Here is a 16482-nt window from a genome sequence, read left to right as displayed (position 1 = left end):
TTTAATAGCTTTCAAGGCTATGTCCCTTAGCTGATCCAGGGCTGAAAACTGTGTATATGATTGACAGTGGCAGTGCATAGGAATTGGGACTGGGGGAAAACCTAAACAGTACTTAAAATTAATGGACCCATGTTTTTACTACTGTCGTCATCATTATTACCAATTCATATTATGTGTCTTTGTCTTTACATGAATAATGTATGAAATTACTATCAATTGGCTTTTCATTCTGTGAAATGCATCTTATTGATTTCTTTCTCTTAAATGAAATTTTTCTGAAACTGTATCTGTCTCCACAATGCTACCGCTTCAATAACACTTAGAGAAATGGGCAGGATAGCTAGCTACATAAAAACTAACACACAACTCATAGAACAAAACCTGTTTGTACAATAGAATCAAGCAAATCAGGTAACTGGTTTCAGTCAAGGAAATATTAACCAAAAACACTTCTTTAGTCAATGTATATTGGAAACCTATTACAAATGTGTTAGTTTGTATTCTTGTCATGGTATTACTATAATATAACATATTCATTATTTTATGATTTATAATTGTTTAGTACCTCCAGAAAAAGAGATTGAATTCAATATATATTTACCTAAGGTTATGCCCTGAAAAACTTTGCATATGTTATTTAAGTCTCTCCTGTTAACTTGCTTTTTGTATTTTTCCCCTAAAAGTAAAGAGCATGTGGTCCAGTTAGTCACATTTTACTTAAAACAGATTTTCTATATATCACTTGAACAAACTTCTTTACTCTAAAGGTAAAGTGGCTATTTATTTGTAAATATTATTTTAGTAGATGAATATTCAGCTTACTTACAATGTCTACCCCATAAACTCACAGTTGCAAAATAAAGGATCTTCTATTAAGGGCAATACATGTAATAAGAATTACCCTATATAATTCCATCATTGTGGAATATTCCATGATAATGATCCTAATGGGAAGTCATATTTTTTGAAGAGGATGCTTAAATTTAGCAAATTACAAATTTATATCTCCAAAATAAAGAGCTATAAACACTTTCTCCTACGATAATCGTGAAATGATACTGACTTCTTAATCATGTAGAAATTGTTAGGTTAAAATTGCCAAGAATTTGACAAACTTACCCAAGCTTCAAAACTAAGGAACAAAATTTATAATAAATTTTATATTGGATGTTCTGTTACCATCAATGTATCACCTTCTAAAATTTATTAGATGATTAACTGGCTCTGTTAAAAAATAAAAACCTGACTTGGACGTTGAAAAGAAAACATTATTACTGGTCATTTTCTGGTACTTACAAAGGTACTGTACTAAACAAGTTTTGTGTTTTTTTGAGGGGAAAAATCATAGAAATGTATAAAATTTCTACAACTGCCATTTCTTGCGCCATAAATAAAATTTTACATACCTTAGCTGTCCTCACGCATATGGAGAATACAGACTTTTCTTTAAAATAATTGGATGGAATTAAATTACCTCAGGGATGAGTATTAGTCTGCATTCGTTGCTATAAGAAAATACCGGGGGGCGGAGAAAGATGGCCGAATAGGAGCAGCTCCAGTCTCCAACTCCCAGCGCGAGCAACACAGAAGACCGGTGATTTCTGCATTTTCAACTGAGGTACTGGGTTCATCTCACTGGGGAGTGCCGGAGGATCGGTGCTGGTCAGCTGCTGCAGCCCGACCAGCGAGAGCTGAAGCAGGGCGAGGCATTGCCTCACCTGGGAAGCGCAAGGGGGAAGGGAGTCCCTTTTCCTAGCCAGGGGAACTGAGACACACAACACCTGGAAAATCGGGTAACTCCCACCCCAATACTGCGCTTTAAGCAAACAGGCACACCAGGAGATCACATCCCACACCTGGCCGGGAGGGTCCCACACCCACGGAGCCTCCCTCATTGCTAGCACAGCAGTCTGTGATCTACCGGCAAGGCAGCAGCAAGGCTGGGGGAGGGGCGCCCGCCATTGCTGAGGCTTAAGTAGGTAAACAAAGCTGCTGGGAAGCTCCAACTGGGTGGAGCTCACAGCAGCTCAAGGAAACCTGCCTGTCTCTGTAGACTCCACCTCTGGGGACAGGGCACAGTAAACTAAACAAACGCAGCAGACACCTCTGCAGACACAAACAACTCTGTCTGACAGCTTTGAAGAGAGCAGTGGATCTCCCAACACGGAGGTTGAGATGTGAGAAGGGACAGACTCCCTGCTCAAGTGGGTCCCTGACCCCTGAGTAGCCTAACTGGGAGACATCCCCCACTAGGGGCAGTCTGACACCCCACACCTCACAGGGTGGAGTACACCCCTGAGAGGAAGCTTCCAAAGCAAGAATCAGACAGGTATACTCGCTGTTCAGAAATATTCTATCTTCTGAAGACTCTGCTGCTGATACCCAGGCAAACAGGGTCTGGAGTGGACCTCAAGCAATCTCCAACAGACCTACAGCTGAGGGTCCTGACTGTTAGAAGGAAAACTATCAAACAGGAAGGACACCTACACCAAAACCCCATCAGTACATCACCATCATCAAAGACCAGAGGCAGATAAAACCACAAAGATGGGGAAAAAGCAGGGCAGAAAAGCTGGAATTCAAAAAATAAGAGCGCATCTCCCCCGGCAAAGGACCGCAGCTCATCGCCAGCAACGGATCAAAGCTGGACGGAGAATGACTTTGACGAGATGAGAGAAGAAGGCTTCAGTCCATCAAATTTCTCAGAGCTAAAGGAGGAATTATGTACCCAGCGCAAAGAAACTAAAAATCTTGAAAAAAAAGTGGAAGAATTGATGGCTAGAGTAATTAATGCAGAGAAGGTCCTAAACGAAATGAAAGAGATGAAAACCATGACACGAGAAATACGTGACAAATGCACAAGCTTCAGTAACCGACTCGATCAACTGGAAGAAAGAGTATCAGCGATTGAGGATCAAATGAATGAAATGAAGCGAGAAGAGAAACCAAAAGAAAAAAGAAGAAAAAGAAATGAACAAAGCCTGCAAGAAGTATGGGATTATGTAAAAAGACCAAATCTACGTCTGATTGGGGTGCCTGAAAGTGAGGGGGAAAATGGAACCAAGTTGGAAAACACTCTTCAGGATATCATCCAGGAGAACTTCCCCAACCTAGTAGGGCAGGCCAACATTCAAATCCAGGAAATACAGAGAACGCCACAAAGATACTCCTCGAGAAGAGCCACTCCAAGACACATAATTGCCAGATTCACCAAAGTTGAAATGAAGGAAAAAATCTTAAGGGCAGCCAGAGAGAAAGGTCGGGTTACCCACAAAGGGAAGCCCATCAGACTAACAGCAGATCTCTCAGCAGAAACTCTCCAAGCCAGAAGAGAGTGGGGGCCAATATTCAACATTCTTAAAGAAAAGAATTTTCAACCCAGAATTTCATATCCAGCCAAACTAAGTTTCATAAGTGAAGGAGAAATAAAATCCTTTACAGATAAGCAAATACTTAGAGATTTTGTCACCACTAGGCCTACCTTACAAGAGACCCTGAAGGAAGCACTAAACATGGAAAGGAACAACCGGTACCAGCCATTGCAAAAACATGACAAAATGTAAAGACCATCGAGGCTAGGAAGAAACTGCATCAACTAACGAGCAAAATAACCACTTAATATCATAATGGCAGGATCAAGTTCACACATAACAATCTTAACCTTAAATGTAAATGGACTAAATGCTCCAATTAAAAGACACAGACTGGCAAACTGGATAAAGAGTCAAGACCCATCAGTCTGCTGTATTCAGGAGACCCATCTCACACGCAGAGACATACATAGGCTCAAAATAAAGGGATGGAGGAAGATTTACCAAGCAAATGGAGAACAAAAAAAAGCAGGGGTTGCAATACTAGTCTCTGATAAAACAGACTTTAAACCATCAAAGATCAAAAGAGACAAAGAAGGCCATTACATAATGGTAAAGGGATCAATTCAACAGGAAGAGCTAACTATCCTAAATATATATGCACCCAATACAGGAGCACCCAGATTCATAAAGCAAGTCCTTAGAGACTTACAAAGAGATTTAGACTCCCATACAATAATAATGGGAGACTTCAACACTCCACTGTCAACATTAGACAGATCAACGAGACAGAAAGTTAACAAGGATATCCAGGAATTGAACTCATCTCTGCAGCAAGCAGACCTAATAGACATCTATAGAACTCTCCACCCCAAATCAACAGAATATACATTCTTCTCAGCACCACATCGTACTTACTCCAAAATTGACCACGTAATTGGAAGTAAAGCACTCCTCAGCAAATGTACAAGAACAGAAATTATAACAAACTGTCTCTCAGACCACAGTGCAATCAAACTAGAACTCAGGACTAAGAAACTCAATCAAAACCGCTCAACTACATGGAAACTGAACAACCTGCTCCTGAATGACTACTGGGTACATAACGAAATGAAGGCAGAAATAAAGATGTTCTTTGAAACCAATGAGAACAAAGATACAACATACCAGAATCTCTGGGACACATTTAAAGCAGTGTGTAGAGGGAAATTTATAGCACTAAATGCCCACAAGAGAAAGCAGGAAAGATCTAAAATTGACACTCTAACATCGCAATTAAAAGAACTAGAGAAGCAAGAGCAAACACATTCGAAAGCTAGCAGAAGGCAAGAAATAACTAAGATCAGAGCAGAACTGAAGGAGATAGAGACACAAAAAACTCTCCAAAAAATCAATGAATCCAGGAGTTGGTTTTTTGAAAAGATCAACAAAATTGACAGACCACTATCAAGACTAATAAAGAAGAAAAGAGAGAAGAATCAAATCGACGCAATTAAAAATGATAAAGGGGATATCACCACCGACCCCACAGAAATACAAACTACCATCAGAGAATACTATAAACACCTCTACGCAAATAAACTGGAAAATCTAGAAGAAATGGATAATTTCCTGGACACTTACATTCTCCCAAGACTAAACCAGGAAGAAGTTGAATCCCTGACTAGACCAATAGCAGGCTCTGAAATTGAGGCAACAATTAATAGCCTACCAACCAAAAAAAGTCCAGGACCAGATGGATTCACAGCTGAATTCTACCAGAGGTACAAGGAGGAGTTGGTACCATTCCTTCTGAAACTATTCCAATCAATAGAAAAAGAGGGAATCCTCCCTAACTCATTTTATGAGGCCAACATCATCCTGATACCAAAGCCTGGCAGAGACACAACAAAAAAAGAGAATTTTAGACCAATATCCCTGATGAACATCGATGCAAAAATCCTCAATAAAATACTGGCAAACCGGATTCAGCAACACATCAAAAAGCTTATCCACCATGATCAAGTGGGCTTCATCCCTGGGATGCAAGGCTGGTTCAACATTTGCAAATCAATAAACATAATCCAGCATATAAACAGAACCAAAGACAAGAACCACATGATTATCTCAATTGATGCAGAAAAGGCTTTTGACAAAATTCAACAGCCCTTCATGCTAAAAACGCTCAATAAATTCGGTATTGATGGAACGTATCTCAAAATAATAAGAGCTATTTATGACAAACCCACAGCCAATATCATACTGAATGGGCAAAAACTGGAAAAATTCCCTTTGAAAACTGGCACAAGACAGGGATGCCCTCTCTCACCACTCCTATTCAACATAGTGTTGGAAGTTCTGGCTAGGGCAATTAGGCAAGAGAAAGAAATCAAGGGTATTCAGTTAGGAAAAGAAGAAGTCAAATTGTCCCTGTTTGCAGATGACATGATTGTATATTTAGAAAACCCCATTGTCTCAGCCCAAAATCTCCTTAAGCTGATAAGCAACTTCAGCAAAGTCTCAGGATACAAAATTAATGTGCAAAAATCACAAGCATTCTTTTTTTTTTTTTTTTTTTTTTTTTTGAGACGGAGTCTCGCTCTGTCGCCGGGGCTGGAGCGCAGTGGCCGGATCTCAGCTCACTGCAAGCTCCGCCTCCCGGGTTTACGCCATTCTCCTGCCTCAGCCTCCTGTGTAGCTGGGACTACAGGCGCCCAAGCATTCTTATACACCAGTAACAGACAAACAGAGAGCCAAATCAGGAATGAACTTCCATTCACAATTGCTTCAAAGAGAATAAAATACTTAGGAATCCAACTTACAAGGGATGTAAAGGACCTCTTCAAGGAGAACTACAAACCACTGCTCAGTGAAATCAAAGAGGACACAAACAAATGGAAGAACATACCATGCTCATGGATAGGAAGAATCAATATCGTGAAAATGGCCATACTGCCCAAGGTAATTTATAGATTCAATGCCACCCCCATCAAGCTACCAATGAGTTTCTTCACAGAATTGGAAAAAACTGCTTTAAAGTTCATATGGAACCGAAAAAGAGCCAGCATCTCCAAGACAATCCTAAGTCAAAAGAACAAAGCTGGAGGCATCACGCTACCTGACTTCAAACTATACTACAAGGCTACAGTAACCAAAACAGCATGGTACTGGTACCAAAACAGAGATATAGACCAATGGAACAGAACAGAGTCCTCAGAAATAATACCACACATACAGCCATCTGATCTTTGACAAACCTGAGAGAAACAAGAAATGGGGAAAGGATTCCCTATTTAATAAATGGTGCTGGGAAAATTGGCTAGCCATAAGTAGAAAGCTGAAACTGGATCCTTTCCTTACTCCTTATACGAAAATTAATTCAAGATGGATTAGAGACTTAAATGTTAGACCTAATACCATAAAAATCCTAGAGGAAAACCTAGGTAGTACCATTCAGGACATAGGCATGGGCAAAGACTTCATGTCTAAAACACCAAAAGCAACGGCAGCAAAAGCCAAAATTGACAAATGGGATCTCATTAAACTAAAGAGCTTCTGCACAGCAAAAGAAACTACCATCAGAGTGAACAGGCAACCTACAGAATGGGAGAAAATTTTTGCAATCTACTCATCTGACAAAGGGCTAATATCCAGAACCTACAAAGAACTCAAACAAATTTACAAGAAAAAAACAAACAACCCCATCAAAAAGTGGGCAAAGGATATGAACAGACATTTCTCAAAAGAAGACATTCATACAGCCAACAGACACATGAAAAAATGCTCATCATCACTGGCCATCAGAGAAATGCAAATCAAAACCACAATGAGATACCATCTCACACCAGTTAGAATGGCAATCATTAAAAAGTCAGGAAACAACAGGTGCTGGAGAGGATGTGGAGAAATAGGAACACTTTTACACTGTTGGTGGGATTGTAAACTAGTTCAACCATTATGGAAAACAGTATGGCGATTCCTCAAGGATCTAGAACTAGATGTACCATATGACCCAGCCATCCCATTACTGGGTATATACCCAAAGGATTATAAATTATGCTGCTATAAAGACACATGCACACGTATGTTTATTGCAGCACTATTCACAATAGCAAAGACTTGGAATCAACCCAAATGTCCATCAGTGACAGATTGGATTAAGAAAATGTGGCACATATACACCATGGAATACTATGCAGCCATCAAAAAGGATGAGTTTGAGTCCTTTGTAGGGACTTGGATGCAGCTGGAATCCATCATTCTTAGCAAACTATCACAAGAACAGAAAACCAAACACCGCATGTTCTCACTCATAGGTGGGAACTGAACAATGAGATCACTCGGACTCAGGAAGGGGAACATCACACACCGGGGCCTATCATGGGGAGGTGGGAGTGGGGAGGGATTGCATTGGGAGTTATACCTGATGTAAATGACGAGTTGATGGGTGCAGCACAGCAACATGGCACAAGTATACATATGTAACAAACCTGCACGTTATGCACATGTACCCTACAACTTAAAGTATAATAATAATAAATAAATTATTAAAAAAAAAAAAAAAAAAAAAAGAAAATACCACAGACTGAGGGGCTTAAGCGGAAATTTGTTTTCTCACAGTTTTGAGGATTAGAAGTCCCAAATCAGGTCCAACAGATTTCAGTTTCTGCTGAAGCCTCTCTTTCTGGCTTGTGGATGACCATCTTCTTTTTATGTGCTCACATGGCCTTTCTCAGTGTGTATGGAGGAGAGTATAGAGTCACACTGGGGGTTAGGGCTTCAGCATAGGAATTTTGGGAGGACACAATTCCATCACAGCAGTAGAATAACTAGTTATTGTCAAAAATGAACTACTGCTTCCCGAGTATGTAAGCATCATTATTTACAAAGTAGCACTTGCAAGACCAAAGAATTTAAGAAAAGATAAAGAAGCATTAAATATGAAATATGAGAAGTAACTTAAAACACCCTATACTAGGATTTTTTCAACTGTCTACTAAGAGCATGTCCATTCAACAGTATGCAGATCAACTTGTCATCATAATGTCAACATAAGCCTATTTCATTACAAATATTAACGATATCAGAAAAGGACAGATTTGACAACTCAGAAAGATACTGGGACTGGAGATCAGGGAGTTGACGTGGCAGGGTTAAAGTGTGGGGATGAGAACACAGGTTACTTAGAGGCGTTTCCTTATGTATGTTTTAATTGAGAATAGTCATGGCACAGTGGTGTGCTGTAGCCTTAAAGCTGTCACAAAACCAAAAAAAAAAAAAATACAAAAATATCAAAACCTAAGTATACCAAACTATAAAAAATATTAAAATAATGTATGAAAAGCTGATATTATTTTCCTAGGTAATAATGAAAGCATTCTAATCCTGATCTCTGTGCTTCTACATATTCAATGTTACATAAAAGATATAAATTAATTATATTTTCAACAAGCTTTCAAAATATGAAGCATTACAAAAGTTTTCAAAGTTAAGGTTTATTTGTATCTTTATTATTTTACAAGAAGGTTAAGCTTTTGTTTAAAATTTCTGCCTAAATACTACATTATGGCTGTAAACAGTTTAAGATTTTAAATATATTTACAGTTTTAGGACCAAGTTGCAAAATGACTATACTTGAAATTATTAACTTATGTACTCATTGCATAATTTAAATAACATTATATCATTTGATTTAAATTACTGTCTTCTTTAACAACCTAGTCTAAGAAATTTTCTTTCCATATTATGGTATACAAAGAATTTATATATTCAGCCAACAAATATTTATTAACCATCTACCCTGGCCCAATATGTTGATGGGGTTAGAGAGTATGATCAAAAGTACCACCATTTTCTTATAACATGAAGCCTAAGAGGAAAGATAAAATTTTCACAACTAACATGTGAAGAATGTTACAAATATATGATGTAATTAGTATAAGACCATATCACAGAAACATGTAATTTTCTCTTAAACTTACATTATAAATTCAGAATGTGAAGATACTGTGCAAACATATGGGCCTTTACATGGAATCAACATATTTTATACTAAGCACTACATAAATCCTGGTTATTAGTATTAATGTCAACATGGTAGTATGTTACCTAATTAAAATTTTATTAAAATAGTATCTAAAATATCATCCTTTTTGTATGTTTTAATAACTTACAACCACTAAATAAAAATGTAAATATATCTATATATGTTTTCATATTTATGTCACAAAAATACTTAAATATTAAATAAATTTCACTAACAGTCTAAAGTTACTCCTTGTTTAAGCAAAGCATATGAATTACTAAAATGTCATGCCCTGCAGCATGAATTAGAATGACTAAATCCTGCACTTTTGGATACCTCAGGTTTATAAAATGTCTAAATATAACAGAAATGCATATTTTGAACAGTTTACTGTTAAAGGAAATTTATTCGATTGATTTTCTGCTGCAGGTGGCATAGGTGCGCATATGAATGTACGTTTTAATAACAATAACACTATCTCTACAAAATGGTTTCTGTTTTTTTGCATTTATGTATTTTTAACCTAGTGATAAAACAATTATGTCTTGTTTCACCCTGTGGAGAATGCTGTGTTTAATATTACTTTATATAATCAGTAAATGTTGTAAAATAAGAAAATATATTTTCTCAATATCATGTTCCTTTAAAATATAAATCAATCTTATACATTCCTAACAAGCATAAAAATACACAAATTTAATGGAATTGATTTACTTATTTAAAGACATATAACTTGATGTGTGTCCATTAAATCATTGAAAGGAGACGATCTACACTAATTTATGAGAAAACAGTCACAATTGAGTCACAATAATTCATGTGAGTGAAGTTATTTCTGACAAATACAGAAAATGATTGTTGGTTTTGTCTTTTTTGGGAATAATTTTGCTTATGTATAATGTTATATCACATGACTCAGATCATATTTCATCTGGTACATTATATAAACATTACAAATCAAAGTAAAGGGAATACTGAAGCAAATCTTTATTTTGACTGAGCAATTAGATCTGGGCATTGAAAAACGCAGGAAAGTCAGTCAATTTAAAATATGCAGGGCTATTTTTAAAGTTTCTTGAAGAAGGATAATAAAACAGCAATGAGAAGGCAAATGCTATATTTAGCAATGCTATCCCACAAAGATTACATTTGTTAATATTCTCAGGAAATAACGCTTCTTAGTAGGTCTCCTTTTCACTTAACAGCTCTTATCACTGGCCATTAAACCAATCTGCAAATTCTCGTGTAATGGATTATGGAGCTACATTTTTAAAGATAGCACCCTATGATAAGACTGCATAAACACTTAATAATTTTGAGGTAAGAAGTGTATTTGATTGCAATCATTTGGGTCATCACTATATCATTTACTGTGCGACCTTTGTAAAGTCATTTGAACTCTCGAAATTTTACTTTTAAAATGATATCAGTTCTTGTCTTAACAACTCCACAAATTTAGTTCAAATTTTAGTACAGTCTGTGTGCGTGTCATATAAATCATTTATCCAAACACAACGAAACTGATGATGGGGAAAGAATATAGTTCTGTTTGAGAGATTCTAAAGAGACCTTTGAAGATAATGAAGATGTCTCCACACCATAACAGCAGATTCTTTGACGCTTTCTTATGTTTTCGGAAACTGTATTTTTTGTATGTTTTTTCCACAGTAATTAAGACTAGGCAGGATTTTTTTTAAACAAACTACTATATGTACTACGTGAAATGTACTGTGGAAGATCACAAAAGTTTAAGTTAAACCAGGGTCAATCATGTTACTTGCCTGTTCAAAAACACTCAGGTTTCCCTCCTGTCTATCAGAAAAGATTATTTTCCTAAAAATAAAAATTCCCCAGTAATCTTTCCCACAAATCTTTGTTCATCCAGTTCATATCATTATTCCATAATCACACTCTGAATGCTGCCCCTCTGATTCTTTTGCATAATTTAACTCTCTAGAATGGATGTTGTAATGGGCTGCCCACATTTTCCTTACAAAAGGACTGAAGAAATTATTTGCCAAGCTGCCGAGATATTTGCCAGAAAACGGGCCTCAGTTCCCTGCCTCACTTAGAATTTCCTTTCTGAAAACACCTTGCTCCTTCCTAGGAAAAACTGCAACCAATGTCTGGACAACATAGACGTATAAAACTGTCACCTAGGGACAGCCTGAGGGTTCATTACAGGTAGAGGACTCCCCATGGAGTTGGCTGAGGATTCCAATGAGACCCCATCTCAGCTCAGCCCTGCTCTGCTCAGCCCTGCTTGCTTCCCTTCTTTCTGATGGCATTGATCCCAAACATTTTTCCTAATAAAAGTTGTATATGCTAATCTGTATATAAGTATTTGCTTCAGCCTGGGGAGCCCAACTTGAGAAACTATCCCTAACTTATTTCAGGAGGTTTCAGTTTTCATCCCAATTCCTTCCCGATGCTTTCCAGAGCATTATAATAGTTATCACTCTCATTAAAAACTGTAGTATATGTACACTATCACTCAGCTATTAATAGTGTGCAGTGAATAGTGTAGCATAGTGATAAGTTTGTACTGTATACTGAGTTATTACTTTGTTTATTTAGTTATGAATATATGAGGAGCTCTGAGAGGTCTTATATTCCAAATCTCTCAGTTGCCTATGGGTACGATATGAGGCCAAAAAAGATAGGTGACTCAACTTTGACACTCTTTTCATGCACATTTTACATTACATTTCAAAAAGTACCAGGAACATAGTAAGTATTCAATAAATAGTAATTTTAAAATTATTGCTCTTATTATTGTAATTGTTTCAGTATGGTAACACACCTTTTTATTGTAATAAACGTACCTGGAATTAAGCTATTAGCTCAATTTTTACAATATGTCGAGTCAGATAGTGTACCACCTGAGGAGAAAATTCTAGTATAAAGAGGTGAAGTAACTTGTCTAAAATTATGTAATTATGTCATTTAATATCAAATAATATGTCTTTTCTATTAATGCCTTAATGGTTTCACTCTTGTATAATGATTTAATTTTTCTAGTTTTCACATTGGCCTTAATTCCACAACACTTTTTGTACAGCTAGTATGCAGAAGAGACTGTATTTGATGGTGGTGACACAGATAAACATGACACAGTTACTGACTTGAAGGATAATTGCTAAGTCATCTATGTCCCTTTGAGGAGAGACCACATATTATAATTGCTTAAATAATCCCAGAGTGAATGAAGTGTTAAAGAAAGAAACAGCATTTTTTGAGTGATCTGTTTTTATTAACTTTCATACTTCTGCATACTATTTCTGTGCTACCATAACTTAGTTTCAGGAAGGAAGATAGTGGCAATTACCATGTTCTGATTAGAGAAAAGGGGTAGTATTCTTCTGGGCCTAGAATAGGATTTACTTTTATACTCTTACTTTTATATCTGGCAAAAGCACATCCATTCTGACACTCTAGATTGACTGACTCATTTATGTAAGGGCTTTTGTTTGTTCTCTGAATGAATCATTCTTTCTCCAGAGTTTTTGTATTTTGTTCTCAATGTTGTTCTACAACATTATAATAAAGTGTTGTATTGTTAGATATTTAAGAAAAGAACCATTTCTTACCTTCTTATTCTTAGCATCCCCCATAGTGCTTGACAGGCACTAGGTACTTAGTCTAGTTGGCCAAACTAATATTAAAAAGCAGCACTTAAATAGTGCTTAAGAATGGAAAACTATGGAATACTATGCAGCCAAAAAAAAGAACAAGATCATGTCCTTAGCAGTGACATGGATGGAGTGGGTGGCCATTATCCTTAGCAAACTAACACGGGAAGAGAAAACCAAATACCACATGTTCTCGCTTATAAGTGGGAGCTAAATGATGAGAAAACAGGGACACACAGAAAGGAACAACACACACTGGGGCCTCCTGGGGGGTGGAAGGTGGCTAGAGGGAGAGAATTAGGAAAAATAATGAATGGGCAGTAAGCTTAACACCTGGGTGATGAAATAATCTATACAACAAATTCCCGTAACACAAGTTTACCTATGTAAGAAACCTGGACTTGTACCACTGAACTTAACATAAAAGGTTAAAAAAAGGCATTTTTTAAAGAGAACATTAAAATATAAGGAAGAATAAGGGTCATAATGTCGCAAATTAAATACATATGTTTTTCCCCTACTTCTATATTTTAAAAAATATCTCCATTGTATGTAACTTGATCTTTGTGACTTCAGCCTTAATAGGTCAATATAATTACTAACAAAACGACAAGAACAAAAATGTATGGTTCAGCCAGTTTGTGTATGGATGTTCATGATAAGTAAGTATAAAACTTATATAAATATGAATATTAAAATTTCATGCTTTTTCAATACAAGTCTATCTTAAAGGTAAAATCATCGGTTCACACAAGAACCTCAATCATAAGATAATTGATAACTACATAAGTCATATTTTTTACAGGCCAAACAAAATTAATTTCTCCTTCTTCCAACGTTATAATACGTTAGCTGCTAATCCAGCACTCATATTATTTTCCCTCATGTTTCTCCAGATAAAGAAATTGGTGCATTTTGCCTTGACAGGTTCCCAGAAAGTCACATAAAAAGAGGACTAATTGGCATTCATTTTGCTATTCACTGCATTAGCATTTTTATGGCAATGTATGAGCTTAGTTTTCTTTAATATCATCTCACTTAACACGATAATACAGGGAGGTAGATATTATTTTATCCCGATTTTTTCTTTTTCATGCGGAGCTTTAGTGATCGACCCAAAATGTATATACCTCCTAGTGGCAGACTAGAAACTAGAGCTCAGGGCCCTTAATACCAATGGGCCTATTCTTCTCGTGAGCAAAAGATGTTCAATACACTTCTACTCACACAAACACTGGTATAGGGTCTTGTGCTCCAAACTCAAAACTTAACAGAAAAGGAATTACGAAGTACACACACTATCTTTAAAGCACTGGCTGATTATTTGTTATTCTGACTCTCTAAGCTTTCCCAGAAACATGAAATTCTCTTAATAAACTCTTTTATGCTAGGCATCAGTGGATTGCTGAGGAGAAAGATAACCAACCAGAAATACAGATTTAAATTCATTGTTGAAGTGATTTCAGCATAAACTGGGTTGGAAAGGATGCTATTTGTTTAATGGAGAATGATAATTTCAAGGGTTTTACAGGGTTCCTTGGATAGTTTTGAACTCGGACCAAGTTTCAAATCACCCCCCTTTAGGAAGAACAAAAATATGGTAATGGAGGGAACTGACTATACTCATACAAAAGAACAATAATCACCAACACATTCCAAATTTCCTCTGTTAGAAAAAGCTAACTGTAAATTCATGAGTTTTAGCATTTGAGATGTAGTCAGACAAGGCAATCATGAATTAGTATTTCAATATAAAAGTGCAAACCTATTTTTTTAACCTTTATGTTTATGTTATTTAATAAACTTATAGGTATTGTTTTTATCATTTTTTTTTATTGAGGTATAATTTAAATACCATAAAATGTACTCATTTTAATATATGATTAAGTATTTTAGCACATTTACAGGGTTGTATAACCATCACAATATATCAATATATTTATTGTACATTTAAATCAACCTCATCCACAAATAAAGCAAAACAAAACAAAACAAAACAAAACCCTCCAGCCAACCTAGTTTGTTCTTAACCAGAAGGGAATCAATATCCAAAGCCATTTTACACATCTGTGAAATATTTGATTCCAGAAATTTACAGAAATTTGATAATATATTTAGCCTGTATAGTATTAACTTGAGAAATCAAACAATAGACATTTTAGGAACATGAAAAGACATCCCCAAAGTGGCCAATTTGGCAAACACTATTTCTGGTATCAGTTCAGCATCTCCTGGTTATATTCAGAAATAAAAATGTCACTTCTTGATATTAGCAGGAATAAAAGAATGTCATTCTAACTTAGTAGAACTAAGTTTCTATTAATGCTTCCAAAAGATAGCTCTTATGTCAAAAATCATAAACCTAAAACGTTTCAAATCCACTCACTGCAAAGTTATGAGACAAAGTTATATATAAAACAACACAAGTGGAACTATCTAATGAAAACAGCATTTAAAAAAAACAGTATAAACATTGCTAATAAAAGAGGTAAGTCCAAAATAAAATAGGGAAGTCCAGGTAATTAGCTTAATCAGTTACTTTTTGTCTAATTATCAAATATTTACATTTCTATGTTTTACCCTCCGATATCTGCTCTTAAATAGGAGATCTGATTGAAACAGCCTTTGAAATAAGCATCAGAATGAAACCTTTAGAATAAAAACCTACTAATCTGTTCAAAATGGTAAGCCTGAGATCATCTACATAGTTTTCATTATGTAGATATAATTTAAATAGGTAACAGTTGGTTAAAATTGGCATGGAAATGAAGAATAGTCTGTGAATAAAGACTAAAATGAATAATAGATTATTATCCCAGGAATTTGGGATAATACTGGTTGCTTTTAGACAGCCAGCCAAAGACCAAGAGGACCTTGTTATTAGCTTATTACATTGTTCACACAACACACTACTCTAGTGAAGGCCCGATTTTAATATTGCTGATAACATAGCACTTTGTTGCATTTTCTACATAGCATCTATCTTCAGCAATAAGAATTTTTCAAAAGACTGAGAGAGCCCCTAATTTCTGAGATTTTCTTCAGCAGTAAGATTTTTCTGAAGGTTTGGAAGGTCTCCAATTTGTATTTTCCAAAACATACCTAACACAACAAGGAATAACTTAAGGCGGGCATTTCAAGTGCCAGTAAGAAAATAAGTGAAGACTGCTTTTAGGCTAAGCTACAAGTTCACAATTATCATGGTTATTCCATTTCTTCTGAAATCCTCATGAAATCTGCCATTTATTCTAATATAAAAATGGAAATTAATATGATCACAAATCTACTGATGAACTTAAAATTCCCTCATGCATATTAAAATGCAGACTTGTCATATATTACAAAGATCATAGTCTATGTAGTAAAAAATTGGGTAACATTATGTGAGACAATGAAGCCAACTCTTTCATTATTCCTAATTATCATGTAGTTTGTGATCATGAGCATACCAAACAAAAAGGTAAAAGTGTGAATATATCCTTTACTTCATTTTGACCAACATTTTCACTCCCCTCCTCTAGATCTTTCAGTAAAG

At 36.0% G+C, this 16482-nt stretch overlaps 1 protein-coding gene across 6 annotated transcripts in view; it reads right to left on the bottom strand.

The window, feature by feature from the left end:
* The window catches only part of LOC105492201 (EPH receptor A7), a 184846-nt gene that overhangs the window by 104958 nt on the left and 63406 nt on the right, over window positions 1–16482 (bottom strand). The window lies entirely within an intron of this gene.

The sequence above is a fragment of the Macaca nemestrina genome, chromosome 5 (genome assembly GCF_043159975.1).
Source record: "Macaca nemestrina isolate mMacNem1 chromosome 5, mMacNem.hap1, whole genome shotgun sequence".
NCBI classification, from domain to species: Eukaryota; Metazoa; Chordata; class Mammalia; order Primates; family Cercopithecidae; genus Macaca; species Macaca nemestrina.
The sequence above is the reverse complement of the archived record's forward strand: the minus strand, read 5'-3'. Positions and strand labels throughout refer to the sequence as shown.